The sequence below is a fragment of the Empidonax traillii genome, unplaced genomic scaffold (assembly GCF_003031625.1).
Source record: "Empidonax traillii isolate 1590-97213 ecotype Southwest subspecies unplaced genomic scaffold, ASM303162v1 scaffold37:size1818073, whole genome shotgun sequence".
Taxonomy (NCBI): Eukaryota; Metazoa; Chordata; class Aves; order Passeriformes; family Tyrannidae; genus Empidonax; species Empidonax traillii.
The window spans coordinates 1,587,291-1,608,208 of record NW_020955230.1 but is presented as its reverse complement, the minus strand read 5'-3'; positions in this window follow the sequence as shown (position 1 = coordinate 1,608,208).

Genomic DNA, 20,918 nt, shown 5'->3' with positions numbered 1-20,918 from the left:
AAGGGGTGGGGGTGGCTAGGGGAAAGTCTCTCTCTCTCTCTCTCTCTCTCTCCCCCCCCCCCCCCCCCCCCTTTCCCTCTCCCTCTCTCTCGGGCTGGGTTTTGCTTGCCAGCGCTGGTTATACTGAACAATGAGCTAATTCTGATGGTAGCTGGCCAGCTGCCAGCTCCATTCCCCCCGCCCCCCCACCGCCTTACACATACACACTCCCCCTGCCCGCCCGCCCGCCCACCTCCCCCCGCACGCTGCTGCAGCGCCAGACTGCTTAGTCTGCAATAATCCGCAGACCCGCGTCCCCCCCTTTCCCGATGTCTGGAAGCCACGGCCGCTCCGCGGGGCGCGAAGTAGAAGGACCCCCCGGGAGAGCCGGTGATCCTCTGTCTCCAGGCCGTGGAGGGATTCCGCACCCCCCGGGCAATCCCGCCCTCCCCGGGCCATCCCGCACCTCCCGGGCCATCCCGCACCCCCTGGGCGGCGGCCAGGACGGGCGGAGAGCGGGGCCAAGGCGCTGCGCAGCGGCGCGGAGGGGCGGAGGGATGGAAGGGTAGGGGGTGGGGGAGGCAGGGAGCAGCCACGGACTGTACTAATAACCCTGCAGCGGCTGCAAAGGGCATCTGAGGAGAAAGGGGAGGGAGACGAAGGCGGCCGCCCGCCCGCCGCTTCGCCTCGGCTGTGCCTGTCTGGGAGGGGAGAATATGGTGGGCGGGGAGGATGGGGGAGAGCCGTGGCACGGGCGGGGCAGAGCTGTGCTGCTCCAGGAGCGCGGGGATGCGGGGCAGGGGGGGAGCAGCCGGTGGCTGCGGCTCTGCCGGTGGTGTGGAGCTGTGCCAGGCACGGATGCGGGGACAGATGCGGGGACACCGCGGGGAGGGAGAGTGCGAGGGCACCCGAGTGGCTCTGCCGGGGCTGTCACGGAGCGGTGGCACGGGATTGGCAGCAGCGATGTCGCACGTTGTGAGAATTATTCCTGCGAGCATGGGACGAGGGACGAAGGCAGCCCAGCGACTGATATCGTCGCGACACAAAAGATGCCACGAAGGCTCTCCCGGCTGTAAAGGCACCTGAGAGATGGTACGATGTGGGCACAGCGTATGCACAGTGTCTCACTCTAAAATGCTAAACGGGGATGTTGGGCTTAAAAAAATAGAGAAAAGAGAAACACGTGTTGAGATTCCATGTTACCCTGAAGGTTATGAGGTTAATAATGCCCGGTGCAAGAGCGATTAAAATGGTATGAAATCATACATGATGTGGGCTAATAGAAGGTTATAAGCAACTAACCTTGTTTTTCAAATCAAAATTTGTATTTAAGTCCCCATGAAACTGCATTATTCTATGGTCCACATAGGATTTCCATTTACTGAGTGGAAGCAGCTTGCTAGCATGTCTCTGCACTTTTCTGACCAGCTACTACATCTTTGGGAATGTTTTGCAGGCCTGTCAGCTTAGGGAAAATTCAGCAGCTGGAAGGGAGAAATATGGGACATAAACAGCCCGTGATATTTAAACCTTTGGTAAGCTGTGATAATAATTCTAACTTTAGTGCAATAGGATCAGGTTATTCACCTCAAAAATACAGTTACTGCTGCTCATGGCTGTTCAGCTGCTTACCTCCTCCACAGATTTCACTGATCAGCTGTTAGGACTGAAATACAGTAGATCTTGTAAGTTTAAACTTCATCTTATTTTGTTTTGTGGGTTTGTTTGTTTTGATTGGTTGTGGGTTTGTTTGTTTATTTTTTCCTGAATAATAAATATGAGCGCAGTGCAGGTAGCAGTCCTTCATGGTAGACACTCATGCGAGAGCAGTGGGTTCTATCTAGTTTAGGTGTGTTGCAAAAATAGATTCTTACACCCAGTGTGCAAAAGGCTGATCACGCACAGAGTGGAGGCATTTGATATACCGGCAGTTCTGCACAGAAAGGGGCGCTGTCTGGCAAATCCATAAAGGCAACGCCACAACTGCCGAACTTTTCACTGTTGATACATTTTAGCAAAGAAAGGCATCATTGGCTACAAGTTACCTAGATCTTTTATTAAACTGTATTTTATTTTCTGTTGGTTAAATAATTCTCTCTCTTCTCATGCTAATCAGTGTGCTTGCTCAGTGTTTCTCTTCCTTGGAGCCCGTGGATTTCTTGGGTCGGTGGCCATGAGCTGGCCGTGATCTGCTCCTGCCAGAATTACCTTGTAGCCAGTTGGAGCTGATTCAGCACAGTTGCTGGGTTGTTTTTACTATTTCTTCCTTGTCTTGGGGGTTCTGCCAGATATCCCCGTGGGCTGTAAATTCTACCTTCCCTGTGTCCCCTATCAATGGTACATCCTTCTTCTCAAGCACTGTTAACCTCCCTCTAGGTCTAGGATAATTGAAACATGTCAACCCTTAACAAGGTGATTCTACCATTAAGTAATTTGTCTTTCCAGCACCCGGACATCACTTGTTGGCTGCTTTTTGTTTCATGGATCAAATATTTCTTATTGTTTAGGCTTGAAAGTACACAAAGATCAAACATCAAAGAACGTTCTTTTTTAAAAAATGTTACGTATTCCACATTTTGCAACAGGTGAATCTTCTGCCCTGTGGAGTACATGTCATAGCAGTTGAAGTGTCAAAGATTCACTACTTGTAGAGATTTGGCACTGGGAAATGAAACTAAACAGCAAAGACATAACTGTGGGAGGTGGGAAGCTTGCTTTGTGAAGCCCCTGAGAGACTGAAGTGGACAATGCTGTCATCCAACATGGAGAGGATGGACAGATTCTTTCACAGATCCTTGGCAGAGTAATGATGGCACTAAATTATAGTTCCAATTTAAGCTTTATATTCTTAACAGAATACAGATACCATTGTATATTATGTTTTTTATATTTATTGCAATAACTAAGTGGCTTAATACAGAATTTATAATACAACTAAACTTACAATTTCTCATCACCTAGATCCTAACTTAGCTTGTAATTTCTATTCACCTGAACTCTCTGCAGATCAAGTCAGATCCCAATGCATGGTTCACTGTATCAGTGTAACAACCATAATCAGACTTGAAAAAAATCTGTACTCTCTAAAAGTGACTCTATAAAAGAAGACAAATCACTCAGTCCTCTACAGAGAACTGTAGAGGTGTTCCTGGCCATCGAAGGGGCTGGGATTTCACTGTCCATCAGCAGCTCCAGTCCAAGTTCTCCTCTTAGGGCTCTTAATGGCTTGATTTTATGGACATGGACATGGTTCTGAGTGCTGTTACACTGTCCTGTGTCAGGGTCATGGCTGATGACGTGTGAGAACCTTACCACATCCTAAAATTCTAACAGGAACAGCTGAGAATGGTTGTGGGTATGTGTAAACCTCCATATGAGCACTTACAGCCTTCATTTTCTTTCCAATGACTCAGTTTTGTAGCCCAGGTAAGCAAACTGCTTTGCTATGGTGTTTGTGCTTGACTGTATGTGGAAAGACCCTGGTGGTCTAGTGGTTAAGGACACGACGCTGTCACTGCCGAGGCCCGGGTTTGATTCCCGGTGGGGGCCCCTCCCCGGGCAGATGGAGCTCGTTAGCCCTGTAAGGCAATCCATCTGTGTCCTGAGGACCTCGCTGCCACTGTCCAAGCTCGCTTGGCCCCGGCAGATGAACCTCAGGATTAAAGGGTGGGCTCAGTTCCGTGCACACTGTGTCTCACCTAAAGAATCCAATGTGCAGGCTGGAAGGTGGAAAGACCTTCCCCGGTTCTTCATTCGCAAAGACTGGCCATTACATTTACATTACATTACGTATATGGAAAGTTGTACCTGTTTGCTGCCTGAAACAAGCTAAGTTGCTAGGATCTGCTCAAAGTCTGAAGTCTGCATTCCCTAGTTTGGCTGCAGTGTTTTCAATTTCCTTTCCCTTAGCCAGCTTCCATTAGCAGCTATGATGGAACCTGGAAACAAAGAGGAATCAGCAGGCAAGAGCCTGAGTGGGAGAAGAGAAGGAGGCAGTTTGGCCCCACTGTGAGACAGGAAGGGTTCTGCCACTCCAGTTTAGGGACATATAATTAGACATCCAAGGCTTGAGAGACAACGGCTAACATGGACCTCAAACAATGAGGTAGAAAGAGAGAGGTTAAGACTCAGTTCAAGCAAACTGTTAAGATTGAACTGAAGTACCTTTGAAAAACACTTTACTGAAATTATTAGTCAAGTAATACATTTTTTGATTATGTCTTTGTTAAAGTAGTAAAGAGCATTAGGATGCCGAGAAACACCAATAGGTAACCAGTCTATTAGGGATGAAGTGGAACTCTTTGCATCTGCAGCTATGGCCTTCAACCTGACTGTGAGTCCAGTGCCAGTGTTCCCTCTCCTAGTCTCTGATTACTCACCTGAAACTTCTTTATTATAAACGTGATATTCAGGTAAATTGTCCTGCTGTCCTCAGGAAAAAAGTTTAGCTGCAAGCCTGATTGTTACACCCTGTGGTTACCTAAACCAGTCTGATTTTGTTCTGCAGTCAATTATAGATGGGAAGAAAAAGTTTGTTACTTTTGCTACCTTTCATCTGTGATTTCTTTTCTCTTTATTTCTCTCTTTGGTCTGATTTATAACCCCTAAAGTGGATAAAGCCCTGACCTACAAAGCTTTATTTTTATATAAATAGCCTAAAATGAGCTTGCAAAGCAGACAAAGCAGAACAGGCCCTTGTGGCTTAAGGGAAGGTAAAAACAGCATAACAAAGATTTACTATTAATAAAGCAGCTGAAAAACTATTGCAATGAATAGACCTAAAACAGTCACCAGAAAAATCACTGAAGTTGTCCTTCCCAATTCTGACAGGAACCAAAGAAACTATATCCTGCACTATTGGCCACAGTTCCCACTCACTTTCCCACCTCCATCCTTCAGCCATCCAATTCCAACATTGTGTACAACACACAAAACCAACAAGACTCTGCTCTGGAAATCCGTAAGACTGAAGCCTGCCAGAGGTGGTGTAGAGAGCCACCTTGTCCTGTAATGAATTGATTTTGGGTTGCCTGGAGCACCTGAGATAACAAGGTGGTTAGAAGGCACATAAGATGCTGGGTGAAGCTGGTACTTTGCAAACTGGAGCCAGGTTATGCAGGCAATTCACTGTAAAACCATCAAAGCCCCTAAATTTACTTGTTTTTGCAGCTTTTGTGAATATGCAGTTTCCATTAATGATGCAGTGCTTTCATGGATAAATCATGAAAACACTACATAGCACCAAAAAGAAGCTCACCATGTAGACATAAATATAGACTATATATTGACAACTTTCCTTTCTCACAAATTCTTCAGTCTCTTGTGCTATTCCTACTCTTAAGTTCTATTCATCAACAAATAAATTCACAGAAGAAAGTGCCAAAAAAACTGTCAAGATATTTTAAGAAAAATAAAGGGGGAACTGTAGTATATAAACTGGCAGCGAGAAATTATGTGTGATGTTTTTATGGCAACTAGATTGAAGTTAGAGGGGAAGACTGTCCATTAGCTGACTTTTTAATAAGGCATGAAGTGTGTGTTCTTTTTCAGCTGGGTTTCCTGGGAGCTGGATTCAGAGGATTTCTTTTTCATGCTTATCTCCAAATCTAAGAGAGTTTTATTTTAATTTATTTTTATTACCAAACAAAGTGAGCTATGCATAAATAAATGAAGAAACCAAGTTGTCTGTAAGATTTCCAAATAAGATTAGCTTGCCATTGAATAAACTAAATGTTAAGGATTTTTTTACTAGTACTCCAACAGAGGACACCTTGGATGGAAGAACTACACATCATCTGCCATATGAACATTTTCCCTTTTAACAAACTGAAGTTCTTCACTCTTCCAGAATTATTGGACCAAATTATTGGTTCAACTGCTGCAGTTCCTCTGCAATAACGACAGAAACAGAACACTTGACAGGAAAATGTCATGTAAAATATGCATAATAGTTAAAAAATATGGGGAAGGAAGGAAAATTGTGACAAGGCCTGTATAGGTAGATTGGTCCCCTTGAGTTCAGTGAAACTACCCTCTTGTACACAGTTAAGTATTCTGCTGAGATTAGGCATATAAAAATTAAAGTGAAATTCTATATCTGCTAAAAGTCGAGGGAACTTTGTTATGGACTGAATAAAGTGGGTTTTGCCATTAGAACAGAGAGAAGAATAGCTTAAGAATATCATAGAAGAAAAATCTGTGTGATTTTGGGGCTACAGAGGGAAGAGAAAGTAAAAATTAGACAAATTTCAGTCCTAAGACACAGTGAAGTGAGCAGAGCTCCATGAGCAACAGTAAATGATTAAAAGAGATGCTTTGGAAGGAATGGGAGAGAGACTGGTAATGACTGAGTTTATTTTGTTTCCTTCAGCACCAATTCCAGATTTCCAGTTTTACACTTGTGCACTTGGAAAACAGCAGCCACAATACCAGCGGGGGCCTATGAGTTCAGGTAGTCAAAGTCCTGCTTTGCACTTGCAGAACAAGAAGTAGAAAAAGGTGGCTATAGTGGCTTTCTTTCCTGGTTACTCTTCCTTGGTATGTGCTCTTTCTCAATCCTAATTCAAGAGTGGTCCATTGACTACTGCCTCTTAAAAATTTTGGCTATTTGTACTATATGAAAAAAATGCTACATCTCTTTTTGTTTATATCACCTAACAGAGAATTTAATTGATTATCTCCTGATTCTTATCTTGAAGTAAAACAGAATAATGATTCCCCAATCAGGGTTTATAATTCCTTTAGGCTGTACAGGAGGTTGGGATTTCTATCATTGACTCAGGCCCAGAATGCAGGAATGGACAATAATCTGAGTTGTTGAATCATGTAACTAAACCTAGAATCTGTTGGTCTAATTTACTTTTTCAGAGCATTTACTTCTAGGACACTTTGTTCTATTTGCTATCAGGTTCATTCATACAAATATTTGTACCAAAATACTAGGCACTGGTAGATCAAATTCACGGCCAGTAGGTTAGATTTTGAAGGAACTTTGCATACTAATCAGCAACTACATCATTAATGTTTAGGATTTGCCTTGACCTTGTATTTTTTCTATAAACTAAGTCTTTCACTTGTACCACCTGACTGCCAAAGTACTTAAAGCAGTATCTGTATGCAGAGAAAAGAGAATCTCCTAAATTCCAAGGCAGACCCTAAAGTGTGGTCACTCTCAAGCACATGGCTTGCTTTGCTGTATTAAATAGACGCCCCAGTGTCTGAATATTAATGGTGAAGAGACACCATGAAGTTCTTTTGGGCATGGTGTGATATGTATTTCATTGCCTAGTTTTCTTGTAAGAAAATTATGATAAATTACTTGGAGAAGACTGAAAGATTCAGAAACTTTTGAAAGAATTTACAGTTTGTGCCTGACTCCTTGCAAACTCAGATGTTTTAGTGTGGAAAGCAGTGAAAAAACATTTAATTCTGGCTAAGAGTAACTGGGAAGTGCTATTTCCATCCATCAGGATGAAGAGTTAACATGTGCTCCCTGGAAAGAGAGTTGGAGCGCAATCTTGGGTGACATCAGAGAAAGTCTTAAGCGTTATCAAACTTCAGAAGAAAGAAATACAGATCACAGGATTTGTTGTTGATAACTAGCCAACCAAATGACACCCAAAGAAAACAGCAGATTGAACAGTACATGTGTGTACTTTTCTGAAACCAACCTGAGACCTCTCCCAAATTACACTGATACTCTCTGACTGTCATTCTGATATATACGCTTGCGATATTTGCACTAAGACACGAGTGTAAGTGCAACTCTCAAACTCTCACTTATGAAGTAACATTTGCTTACACTAGTGATTGCATAGAAGATGTGTTAATTGCTGTTCCAAGTAATGGTTCAAGAGATTTGCTTTTCTATTCAAGTCAATTAATTAAACGCACTGTGTTCTATTTAAATTCATGGGAATTAATTTAATTAAAAATGTAAACTACAATTTTTCTATCATGGGCCATGCATTCAACTATTCTCAGACATCTAGTGAGAACCAGCACTTTTACTTTAGTCAATACTTCATGAGTTTAAGCCAAACTTAAGTTTAGTTATAAAGCAGAGTTTAAGGCTAAATTTAATTTGTCTGGAATGCAACAACAGAGGATCAATTGTTGCTAGTTTATCAATACTGGAAAAGCAAAAGTAGAAGATAGGAGTTTGATTTGAAAAAGTTCTATCAGCTTATTTTTCGATGTCTGAATTTGGATGTGGTGTTTTGTGTTGGTTTTTTTTTGTTTGTTTGTTTGGTTTTTTCACTGCAATGTAATTAAATACATTCAATCAAGAAAAATTCATTCTAGACTGAGTACAAAAGTTCTCAGCTTCACACTGGCACTCATGCTGAAAGTGTTGGTGATCTGGGCACACTATATTACCATAAAAACACTGTGATTATATTAGAAGACAAATATCTCTGAAATTTCTGCATCCAAACCTGGACCCAGTAGGGTTTATAAAAGTAATCATGAAAGGGTCAGATATGAAGATGAATGTTTGTGTTTGGGGAATATATAAAGGGAAAAAAAGTCAGTCAATATACCCATCTATACCTGGGGAAAAAGTGAAATTGCCGCAGCCCAGTGACACTTTAGTCCTGTATGATAGGCCATAGTATTTCCTTTAGAGTGTTTCAGAACTTGTACAAAGAAAATGGGAAGCTGGGGAAGTGATGGGTATGGAATTAATTACAATTTTTTGGCTAGCTTCGTAGATTTAAAACCCAAATCCCCTAAATTTTCCCTTTAACCATAGTGAGTTATAAATTTCTCACTACAGAAAGAGCTGAACAGAGTTTGATTGCCTCATGATTGTCCTTTTTTCAGTTTTTTCAAAGTATTGCACTATGCTTTCTATTATGAACTGTATCATCATTTACTTTTTCCTCTTTCTACCTGCAGGATATTTCTGAAAAAGGTACTGACTGTTCACCAGTAACACATCTCTCATTCATTTTGAAGGCTTCAGTCCATTATTCTTCATCTCATAATTCTCTCTTTTTCCTGGCACTTCTCAGAATAGTGACCAAAGAACAGGCAGTAAAAGATTAAAGTTAGACAAAGAAGTTAAAAGGTCGTTTTTTAGTTGGTGAACAGAGTTGCTTTCTTAAAAACATGAGCACACGAGGGGGAATGTGTGTTCACAGAACACATCCTATTTTACCACTTTGCTGAAGCCTGGGATTCAGCAATTCCAGCATGTCATAAAAAGAAATTGTGCATTTAGTAAAAAACAATAAATTCCAAATTCCAAACTCCTTCCTAGATTTAGCAGATGAGCTCAGTTACACCGTATTTTACACTGATTACTGAAAATCCAGTTCTGACCTGGAGAGGTAATTACTACACCTGTCAGATATTCCATATAGAACATGAGACATGATTTTCTTGTATATGCATTGTAATCCCTACACATCTCCATTATTTCTGTCAAAGATGGTCCTGGCTTCAATGGAGTTTCGATCTGAGACCAAAAGATTGCAACCGCTCTTCCGTTCTTACCTTATAACATAGCCACAAAAATACAATATGCTGCTTCCTTCAATCTGCTGGCTTTTTTTTAAACTGCCTTTTAATTTTTTTTTTCTTCAAAAACTGTGGTTACTTCTTAAAACTAGAACTTCCCCTCTTGAACAGCTGCAAATGAAATGTTTATTCCAAATGCAGAAGGATGGCTGGGGCCAGAATATCATTTTATGCCTAGGCAGCTTCATGTTATATCTCAGAGTGTACTCACCTCTGCAGATATAATGGTTATTTGCTATTAAGTTAATATTGAATTTTAAGTGGCTTTACGTGGAAAGTCTCCTGGTTTGTATATGGCACTACTAAAAAAGACCTTTGTTCTTGATTGTCCTTTTGGTGTTGCCTTTTTTGAACTTATCAAGTGTGTTTTACCACTGTGGAGAGTTGTTCCAGACGCAAATCTGAGCTCTGATGAGTGTTCACAATGTATTATTTACCACTATTAAAAAAACAACTTTACACAGCTGTGGGGGATTCCCACCTTAAAAAAAACCTAAAACACCTTTATGAGAATGTTTAGGGTGGAAATGAAAAACAAAAGCCTCAGAGCTGTGGTGTAATATTTGACAAGCATTAGGAAAGATTCCAGTTAAATGTTTTATGTTAATGATGTTAAATTTCAGCCTTTGGCCCCCTTAGTCAGTCATACATAGCATGTTTGACAAGTATTCTGTTGCTGGGATCACTGTATGACCACATTGTAGAGTTTGCATCATTTGCACAAATGTGTTCTCAGAGAACTCTCTCCAGCAGCAAAACTGAAGGGTTCCAGAATTTTAAAGCCATTCTGAGTGTTATTTTTTTAGCTACTAATATGAAACAGATTTGAAAACTAAGCCCTTTTAAAAACAAACAAAACCAAACAAAATAAACAACAAAAGCAAACAAACAAAACCGAACAATATAAGACTTTCTTTCAAATGGAAAACACATTTTCCTTCAAACTACTGAATCTCAAAAACATATTTTCAAATTAATTCCCCTTCCTTGGAGAAATGCATTTTGGGTCAGAGACTGCACGTGAGAAAAAAGAACAAGGGTAGTGTAGTCAGCATCAGGCTTGCCATGAAAAGAAATTACTAATCTCCCCTAAGAGATTGACTGAAGAATTTTCATTCCAGCTATGGGCTGTATGGAGCTCTGCTTCCCTTTGGATCTCTGGTTTTATAAGTGCCTAGGTTTAATCGTAACTGATATTTTACAGAGCCATAGAGATGGGAACTGGCAATTAAGAGTGGAAGTTTTTTTTCTGAGGATTATGCTGGAGTGTCTAAAGGATCTTTCTTGATTCCTGTGCTACCACTGAAGGAACACAGGTAGGACAAATGGATTTGAAGCAACAGAGAACTGCTAGAGGCAATGGGCTGCCTCCAGCCTCTCCTTGGAGGACTGTGCAGGGCAGGACAAGTACTTCTGCTAAGAGGTCAACACAGTATATTGAGTTTGCAGGGCAAGGGTTTGGTAGGGGCTACAGGAGTGGCTTCTGTGAGAAGCTGCTAGAAGCTTCCCCCCATGTCCAATGCCAGGTGGTTCCACTATTAGTGTGCTGCTGGCCAAGGCTGAGCCAATCAAGAATGGTGGTAAGATATGGATAACATATTTAAGAAGAAAAAAACCCCAACTTATCACGCAAGTGTAATTGTGGCCAGAGAAGAGCAAAGTGAGAATATGTGAAAGAAACAGCCCTGCAGATCCCAAGGCAGGTGGAGAAGGAGGGAGAGAAGGTGTTCCAAAAGCTGAAGCTGAGAGTCCCCAGCAGCCCATGGTGCAGCCCATGGTGAGACAGCTGTGCCCCTGCAGCCTGTGGAGGACCATGGGAGTAGAGAGATCCACCTGCAGCCTGTGGAGGAGCCCACACCAGAGCAGGTGGATGCCCAAGAGAAGGCTCTGAACCTGTGGGAGGCCTATGCTGGAGCAGGCTCTTGGCAGGACCTGTGGCCTGTGGAGAGAGGAACCCACTCTGGAGCAGATTTCCTGGTAGAACTTGTGACCTTGTGGGGGTCCCGCATTGGAGTAGGCTGTGCCTGAAGGACTGCACCCTGTGGAAAAGTGACCCATACTGCAGCAGTTCATGGAGAACTGTAGCCCATGGAATGGGCTCACACTGAAGTTTGTGGAGAAATGTCTCCAGTGAGAGAGACCCCATGCTGGAAGAGGGGAGGGACTCCTCTCCCTGAGCAGCTGCAGGAACAACCTGTGATGAACTGACTATAACCTCCATGGTGGGGGGGGGTGGGGGGGTGGGTAGGAGGTAGAGCTTGGGAAGGAGAGAGATGTGGGGGAAGTTGTTTTTAAGATTATTTTACTTCTCATTGTCCTGCTCTGATTTTTTTAGTAATAAATTCAATTAATAACCCAAATTTGAGTCTGTTTTGCCCATGGGAAAACACACATGGGAACAGCCAATTGGACTGAAACGTAATTTTCTCAAGTGAAGAAACTAGTGGAGACAACAACGGGAGGGAGTTAATCATCAAGATGACTTGATTTGTAAAGGCAGTGAACACATGCCATTCTTCATTAAAAAACATGGTTTTATCTCATTTTTTGAGAACTAGTGTACATCTCGACCCAATTGTGCCCGCTGAAGGATTTAAGATCCTGATTTTAATTAACAGTTGGGCTCTTTTTACATTTTTAAAGCACTTCAAGTTCTTACCTCTGCCAGAGAGGTAAACAGTTATATTGCATATGGCATCTTGATAGAGTTGTTTGACTGAGACTACAAGTTTGGCTGAGAAAGCAAATAAAGTTGATGCAATGACTTAATGCTTGGCATTTGACTTGGGAACCATAATATTTTAGCTAAAAAGTGAGAGATAGTCAAAATCCCCATGACCTGGATGAAACTACCGCTGACTGCTGGCAACCAGAACATAATTGTGCACTAATAAATGGGTATGTATTGAGAGGAAATGAGACTGTTGGCTTTTCACTACTAAACACAGACCAGAGATTTTGTATCTAGAATGAGAAGAGGTGTTAATAAAGTTTGTAGGGAGTGATGCATAATGCAGGTGAAGCATCAGCTGAGCAGAGCAACCGGTGCTATGTGTCATCACTCCCCAGTGTTACATCTCTAGCTGGCAAAGACATACAGTAGACCAGCTAACCAAGCCCACTCCTAGCTTCTGGTGTGGAAGTTTCTGCAGCCCAGGAGTCTAGTTATGTGTGCAAATGTGCACTAATTCAGCCAAATCCTGTGGCCTGTGTAATATAAGAGGTTCAGGTGGTTGACCATAATAGCTTTTTCTGCTGCTAGTATGTTTATCTCCTTTAAACCAATCTTTGTATCATTTTTCTTTTGTCCCTGATAAACCAACTGATTCCATGACCAACCATTTATTGCTTCTAGGACCTTGGAATGACATACATAATCTCGAAGAATCTACTTTAGACTTAATGCTGAGCTAGCTACTTGGTAAAAACTCTGTCATATCTTTCTGTCATTTGCTGATTTTTGTTTCTTTACCTTGTGTTTTGAAATCTGACCACCAGCTGTCAAAAAAAAAAAAAGAAATATTTTTGTCTAGTGTTCTCTTTAGTAATACCACAATGTAGAAGTAATGAAAAAAAAAAAAAGACTGAGTTGTTAATATCATACTGAAAAAATGATTGCGTGTTTACTTCTAGAAAAAGTTGTGTTCTTCATTTTTCTTTGTATTTATACAGGTAATGGAGTTTATTGCAAGGGTGCAGCTCTGGCACTGTGATCCTGCTTTTATGTAGTAATGTCAGTTACACAGCTGTGAAATGACCCTGTCCCTTAGAGGAACATGGTTTGCTTAGTGAAGTTACATTATTTTATTCAAAGTAAACATGTGGTAAGTGGACTTACTCCTGAAATACTTGAAAAGTATTTCAAATGGATCACAGAATCCTAGAATCACAGAACAATTTGAATTGGTTTGACAATAAAGATTGTCTAGTTCCACCCTCCCTACCACAGGCAGGAACACCTTTCACTAGACCAAGTTGCTCCAAGCCCTGTCCAACCTGGCAACTTGAACAGTTCCAGGTGTGGAGCATCCACAGCTTCTCTGGGTAACTTGTTCCAGTGCCTCACCACCCTCACAGTAAAGAATTCTTCCTAATATCTAATCTAACTCTACTCTCTTTCAGTTGGAAACCATTCTCCCTTGTCCTGGCACTACATGCCCAGTAAAAAGTCCCTCTCCAATGTTTTTGTAGCTCCCCCTAAGGTATTGGAAGGTGTTCTAAGGTCTCCTTGGAGCCCTCTCTTCTCCATGCAGAATAACCCAGACTCCCTCACTCTCTCTTCATAGGAGAGATGTTTCATCCCTCTAATCATCATTGTGGTCTTCTCTGGACTTGCTCCAATACATCATTGTCTCTTTTACGTTGGGGGTTCCAGACCTGGACAGAGTACTGCAGGTGGGGTCTCACCAGAGTGGATCAGAGTGAGAGAATCCCCACACTTGCCCTGCTTCCCATGCTACTCTGGATACAGCCCAGGACATGGTTGATTTTCTGGGCTGCGAGCACACAGGTCCAGGTCATGCTGAGCTTCTTGTCAATAAACACCTCAAGTTCTTCAACCCAGGGCCACTCTTAATCCGTTCTCTACCCAGCCTGTATTTGCACTTGAGATTGTCCTGATCCAGGGGCAGGAGCTTGCACTTGGCCTTGCTGAACTTCGTGAGGGGCTGAGAGAGCTGGGGCTGATCACTGTGCAGAAAAGAAGGCTCAGAGGAACCTCAGCAAAGTGTATAACCACCTGAAGGGAGGATGCAAAGAGGACAGAGCCAGGCTCTTTCCAGTCTGTGCCCAGTAACAGACCCACAGACAGTGGGAATAGATAGAAACACGGGAGGTTTCTCCTGAAGATCAAAAAATGCTTTTTTCACTGGAAGTATGACCGAGCAATGCCCAGTTTGCCCAAGGAGGCTTTGGAGTCTCCATCCTCGTAGATGTCCCTTCTGTGATTATGTGATATACTGCATTAAAACAAGATACAAAGATGATATTGAAAAGCTACTACTGAATATTGTGAGTTTTTTCAATACCTTTTATGTGATTAAAGTGTTCTATGTTAATTTAATTGTAAAGTACAAATGGATAAGAATGCACGTCTCCTTCTCCTTGAGCTGTAAGAAATTAACTGTTTGTTTAATCTGCATTTGTTTGCTTTTTTTTTATCTAAGGCCTCAAAAAAAAAACATTTTAAAGGAAACTTTGTGCCCCTGGGGAAAAAAATAAAAAACAAAATGAGGAAATTTGAAAAGTAAGAAGGATGAAGAGACAGAATGAAGAAAAAAATCAACCAAGCAGCAAAGTGCACTATGTAGCTATAGGTTTTGGAGGTCTTCAGCAGATTGCTCTTCTTAAATCTACCTAGACACAAGGTTAACCACTGTGTGTGAAAGACTTGGTCGATCAGCGTAGTTCATAATTGATATTATTTCACCCAGTGCTTGCACTCAGGAGTAACTGGTAGTCTCATTTCCTGACACGGTAAGAAGGTGTTGGACTAAAAAGCATTGCAGACAAACTAAGAAAGTCTCTCCAGATCAGTGCTATGACCTAGTCAGCTCTATGGAGGTACATGTAACAACGTGCCTTTTGCTCTTGCATTGTCTTCTGTAATGGATCCTGAGTGTCTTATTGTCCTTTTGTTACTCCACTATGTAACATGAAATGTTGTATTATTGCAATTATTGCAATTGGCATCATTTTCAGACTTCAAATTAAACAGAGAATAAATACTATTATATGTTTTTCTTTCACTTGTGGAGCCAGTATTTGTTTTTAAATATGTGCTTTACATCACTCATTCTGCTGCTTGATCCTTTGGTGAAATCATAACTCTGAATTTATGTCACTGTAGTCTGTTGCCCAGGAAATGGCTAATGGAGAAGTTCAGACTTTGTGCTCCCACACAACAGCAATTTGAAGATAGATTGTATAAATTAAAATTTCTTTTTGTATGTTTAACAACCTTGTTTTCTCTGTTAAACATCTTTAGGGTAAGCAACAGAAATAGCATGTTAATTCATAGGTTTATAAGGAACATTAGAACTTTAAACCTATTGCAATATGAAAATTACAGTTTAATTACTTTAGATCCCAAGTTAAATGTGAGTTGCAATCTGTATATTTTTTAAGTTCATCTTGAAAGTAGCAATAGTATAGTTACATTTTTATGAGTGTCAAGTTCTTTCTAGGATTGCTCAGAGGTTCTGGGTAATATTTTTAACAGTTGCTTAGCAAAATTGTATTTAAAAAAACACACAAAATGCTAAGTTTGATTTGAAATATTGCACATCTAAGAAAATAAAGTGGGGAGAAAAAGAAAGAGTAAATAGTATCTTAACACTTTTATTTTAAAACAAATTAACTGATCTCAGGTTTTCCATTTGATTTTTTTCCTTGCAGTGGTGACCATATAAGATAGCACATCACAAGAGTATATTTCTCCCAAAATGCATTAGAGTACATACTAACTACAAACTGATTTATCACAGATGCATCTCTCATATTTCTCATTTGATCCAAATTTAAATACATGGTCATGGGAAAAGTACTGGATCATTTGACTACAGTACTTTTGTTATGATGGTGCTCATGTGGCAGCTTGATTCAGCACCAGCTGAACTCACTGGAGCTTTCAGTCAAGCCTTTAGCAAAAAAGTCTTCAGCAAAACAACTTGAGGTGTCTGTCCTCCAACTGTCTGAGAACAACAGGTGCTCAGATGCAAGGTGCTTAGCTCAAATTCACACTATATAAAGTAGAAGTCATGCAACCTGACAGGTGGAGTGATACCTGTCTGCACAACTAATGAAGGGCTCATTATTCTTATATCAAAGTGATTTGAAGGATTTTACTAGAGTAGTTACTATAGCTTGAATTTGAAGGTAACCATGGTGACTTTCAATACTTCACTGTATTTATGAGCCAAGAGGCTGCCTTATCCGAAATGGTCACCTTAGTGCACTTCTGCAGCTCTGGCTTATTGAAGTGCAATTTATTTTACTGTTAAATAGGTTTTGAAAAGAACTGAAGGCTTCAGACACTGTTTACCACAGCAGTTTACCTCTTGCCTGGAGTGTACTTTTGGGTTTTTCTACTTAGATTCAGTGGTGTGTATTTCTGCCTCTAGGTTGTAATTCAAAAAACAAAATTTCTGCAAGATCTGACTTTCTGAAAGTTTTGATTTCTTCAGAAACTTACCCTTGTCCACATGTTTCTTATATGTAGGACAATGACTGAAGTATGTTTGTACTCCCAAGGACACAGTATATTATCACAACAGAATGATCATGCAATACAAACTGTTTTACTTCATATCTGGATGTCACCTTCATAACATGTCCATCAGGGCATGGAGTCAGGCACCTCTAAGTAAACATTTATCTTACCAGCCTGGCAGGGACAGGGACCTGTTTGCTGATGATTCCTTCACAGAAACTGAGGCTGCAAGGAACCTCTGGAGGTCTCTAGTCCAAACTCCGGCTCAAAGCAGGGTCAGTGGTTGAGGTCAGACAGGTTCACACAGGGTTTTTTCCAGTCAGGGCTTGAAACTCCCCAAGGACAGACAATACATGACCTCTTTGCATGAGCTCTGCTACTGCTTGACTACTTTCATGGCAAAAAAACTTTTTTCTTTAATCCAGTCTGAACCACACATTTCAACTCACATTCCTTGTCTCTGATCCTCCTTCCATACACAGCTGGGAAGAACCTGAGTCTATCTTCTTTTGTCATTGTTTACTTAGCCCTAAGACATCATTACACATTTTACAATGGGCAAAGGAAACCAGTGGTGTCAGAATCATAATTCCAGTGTGGCAGCAGCAGGAGACCTCATGCTTCTATCAATGGATACATTAAAAAATATTTTGTCAAGTCGTATTACAGCATGTCATAAATTTTACCACTGAGTTTATACTAACTCATGCTGTCTGAAGGCTGTGCAATCTGTAGGCACTTTTAGTCAACTTGAGGTTTTTCAGTTATTTGTGTTGTTCTAAGACTGTGGAGTTCAACAACAAATCCTTTGCTCTGCAGAAGTTCTAAAGTCTCTGCTAGTTCTAAAGTCAGAAGGAAGGATGATCTTTTTGGACCTTGTCTAGGTGAAAAATAAAAACTCGAATCATGCTAGACTAACCAAAACAGATAGCTCTATTCGTATCTAAGAAGGAGGAAAAGAAAGATGATTTTCAGAGTTGTTTATACAGACTAAATGCACCTTTGAAAAAGATCAGTGTTGTGACTCCAGCAAGTAAGTAGGTATTAATGTGAGAGCTCACCTTCAGAATCAGCCAAGCCTGGAGTATAAGGTTGCAGACACAGAGAGCAGCATAAAGGAGGCCATTTGCATCAAAGGGTGGGATTTTCAGTCCAGATGACAAGGGCTGCTCACAGCTGGTCTGCTGGGGGCACTCTCTGGGATGGCAAAGAACAAGCTGAAGAGGTGTACCCAGAGATGCACTAGGAATGAACAATGAGTTTCTGAAACAACTTCTTCCACAGAATTGGTGGGAGTAAAGAGCATCACCAACATTCAGTACAGAATTTGCTACATTTCCAAGAGAGGTGAGATGATAGGATACCTGTCACAGCAAAAGACAAGCTTCAGAAATGGAATCACATAATGCTTGGGGTTGAAAAGGATTTCTGGAGATCACCTCATCCAACCCCCTCCTAAAGCAGGTTTACTTGTAGAAGGTTGCACAGGATCATATTCAGGTGAGTTTTGCATATCTCCAGAGAAAGAGACTCCACAGCTACTCTGGGCAGCCTATTTCAATGCTCTGTGACCCTCAAAGCAAAGAAATTTTTCCTTATATTCAGCTAGAACTTCCCTGTAGTAACCTAGAATAACCCTGGAGTTCATTTCTCTGCCATTTTCCTCTGCTTCTTCTCCCAATTCTCCCTTCATTCCTTGTCTTAAACCTTTTGAGAAACTGGAACATAGATTACTTTTCTTTTTCTTATTATCTGCTGACAGATATATTTAAGGACAGCACAGAAAAGCATAAGTGGTTAAGAGTCCTGTAGAAAATGGGAAGGATGCCACAGCTGAAGAGTGTTATTTCTGAAGCATCAGAAATATATTATATGGACTGCTTTCCTTTGAGAACTGAAAGAGCAGTTTTCAGTGTCAGTCTCTCCACTACTCTCTTTCTGATTATCCTTTCCAGAATGCAAAAATGAGGGTCAGGGAAAGCATTTCAGGTTGGACATAAATGGCCAAGAAGTGGTGCTGAACAGGAGGTCAAATGTATTTCCAGCTCTGAACTGGAGTAAAGGACAAAACCCACATATCAATAAGGGATCCTGTATAAAACAAGGCACAGGAGATTTTAGGAAGCATGAAATTTCTTAGCGATAATAATTGGTTTACATGAAGCCAACCTGTATTTTTGGAAGTGTATACTATACTTGTGTTTCCCTGAAGTAAATTCCTGTTTCTTTTCCTATCCTCTGACAGGAATCAATCAGGGATAAACTAAACAATCCAGAAAAAATTGTCTTAAAAGTACATTTCCGGAAGTAATACTGGTGTTGGGATAAACCAGCTAGTGCTGTAGGAGTATACAACTACTGCAGAGCCTTCCTCAGGTGTACATCTGAAGTAAATCTATGTACCTCTTCAGTTAGTGAATTATTTGCAGTTCACCTTGGAAATCTGAAACTCATTTAAGCAGGCCAGATTCTTCTACAGCTTGGGATAAAACTTTTAGCAATCATTACTTTTTACCTACTGGTGAGAGGTCTTTTTTTCTGTTACAGAACTGCAAAATAAACTGATTTCCAAAAGAAGTTATCCAAGCAGATAGAAAACCTACCTGAATATAGTGCAGGCTGGGGAAAACAGGGATTTCTTTATCAATAATATTTTTGAAGAAATATTTTGCAGGAACTTTGTAGAAATTATGTAGAAACTTTAATAATTCTATTATTAAAGCCTAAGAGAAATGTATTGCTTCTATTTCTACTTCTTAGAAAATATTCAAATCAGTTTAGGCTGTAATAAATTAGAATCTGAATCTTAGAAGCCAAAGAAGGATCATTTAAAAGGCTGTAAATTCAATTGATGGCAAGTTAAATGCACTGACAAACTAGAAATATTTTGATAAATGTGCATATACTGAGAAAAATACATATAAATATATTGACCAAGTGAGGGTGCTTAAACTGCAACTGTATTGTTCAAATTTAGTAACACATTGGATTCAGGGGCATGCATAAATACCTAGCAATTTTTATGAGTTTGGAAAATTCTTAGCAAAGGTCAGAAATGAGGCCTTTGCGTAGATGGTGTTTCTAATCTTCACAAAATCAGCTTGTGAACAGCTTCAAAAATCATGGTCTGTAGGGCCTTGAATGAAAGGTTTTATGTACCCTGTTTTTATGTATGGAAACACACAATCCAGAATTCCCCCCCAGTGTTCACTATTCATAATGATGGAGCTAATCCTTTAACAAAGGCATTTGTTGGTAATACTGGTGGTAGATATCGCCACATTTAAGCAACTCGTTGTTGCAAGTAGGCAGATACACCCCCAGAAAAAGCAGAATGCCAATATACATTATGAAGTTGCTAACCTGGGCATTTACAGTTCAGTAAGAGTACTGACAGTAATTTACTTACATGCTCATGAAGATATCATCCTCAGAACTTCCCAATTTGCCCTACCCTGCCACAGTGTATCTGAGCAGGAGTGCTGAGTCTCAGTTTTCCATGTGCATACCCAGTTTTGAGATGTGAGCCACAGCAGCAAGCCCTAACCAGGTAATTATCTTGGTAAGGAGCCCAGGAAAACATACATACCTCATCAACAGTGCTGTGGCAACAGAAGGGCTTCACAAACTCAACTGTCCTCTTGCAAAAGTTCTTTCAGTAATGCAAGTTGTACTCCTTAGAAACCTGGTTTAGGGTATGCTGGCAGAAATACTGCCTGTACTGACATCAGCTACCCTAATTTCTACACATCTCACTCTACCTACAGGTTGCCTATTGAGTGGAAAAAGTAATCTCTAATTACTAATCAAGGAGTCATAGCATTTTTAAGCTTGGAAAAGACCTCTAAGATAATTGAGTCAAACCATTAACCTAGTATGCAATTCATCCCAGTCAGCAAACAAACAATAAAACTAGATTTGTGAGTGGGAAAATACTGGGGATTTATTCACTGGTACTAATAAATCTTTACTATTTTTGCTAATTTTCAATCTTCTAGGTATAGAATATTTGTAAATATAATTACAAATAAATGGTCTAGACCAATCTATTTTTCAGTTTGTTCCCTGAAATTTTCAGCTGATTTATAGCATTATAATTACACTTTTGAAGTGGGCCTCCCAGAAATGGTCAGCTTGTACATCTCCCTGTAGAGTAAACAAACAACATTGAGGTCAAACATGTACATAGGTAGGAGAGGCTTAG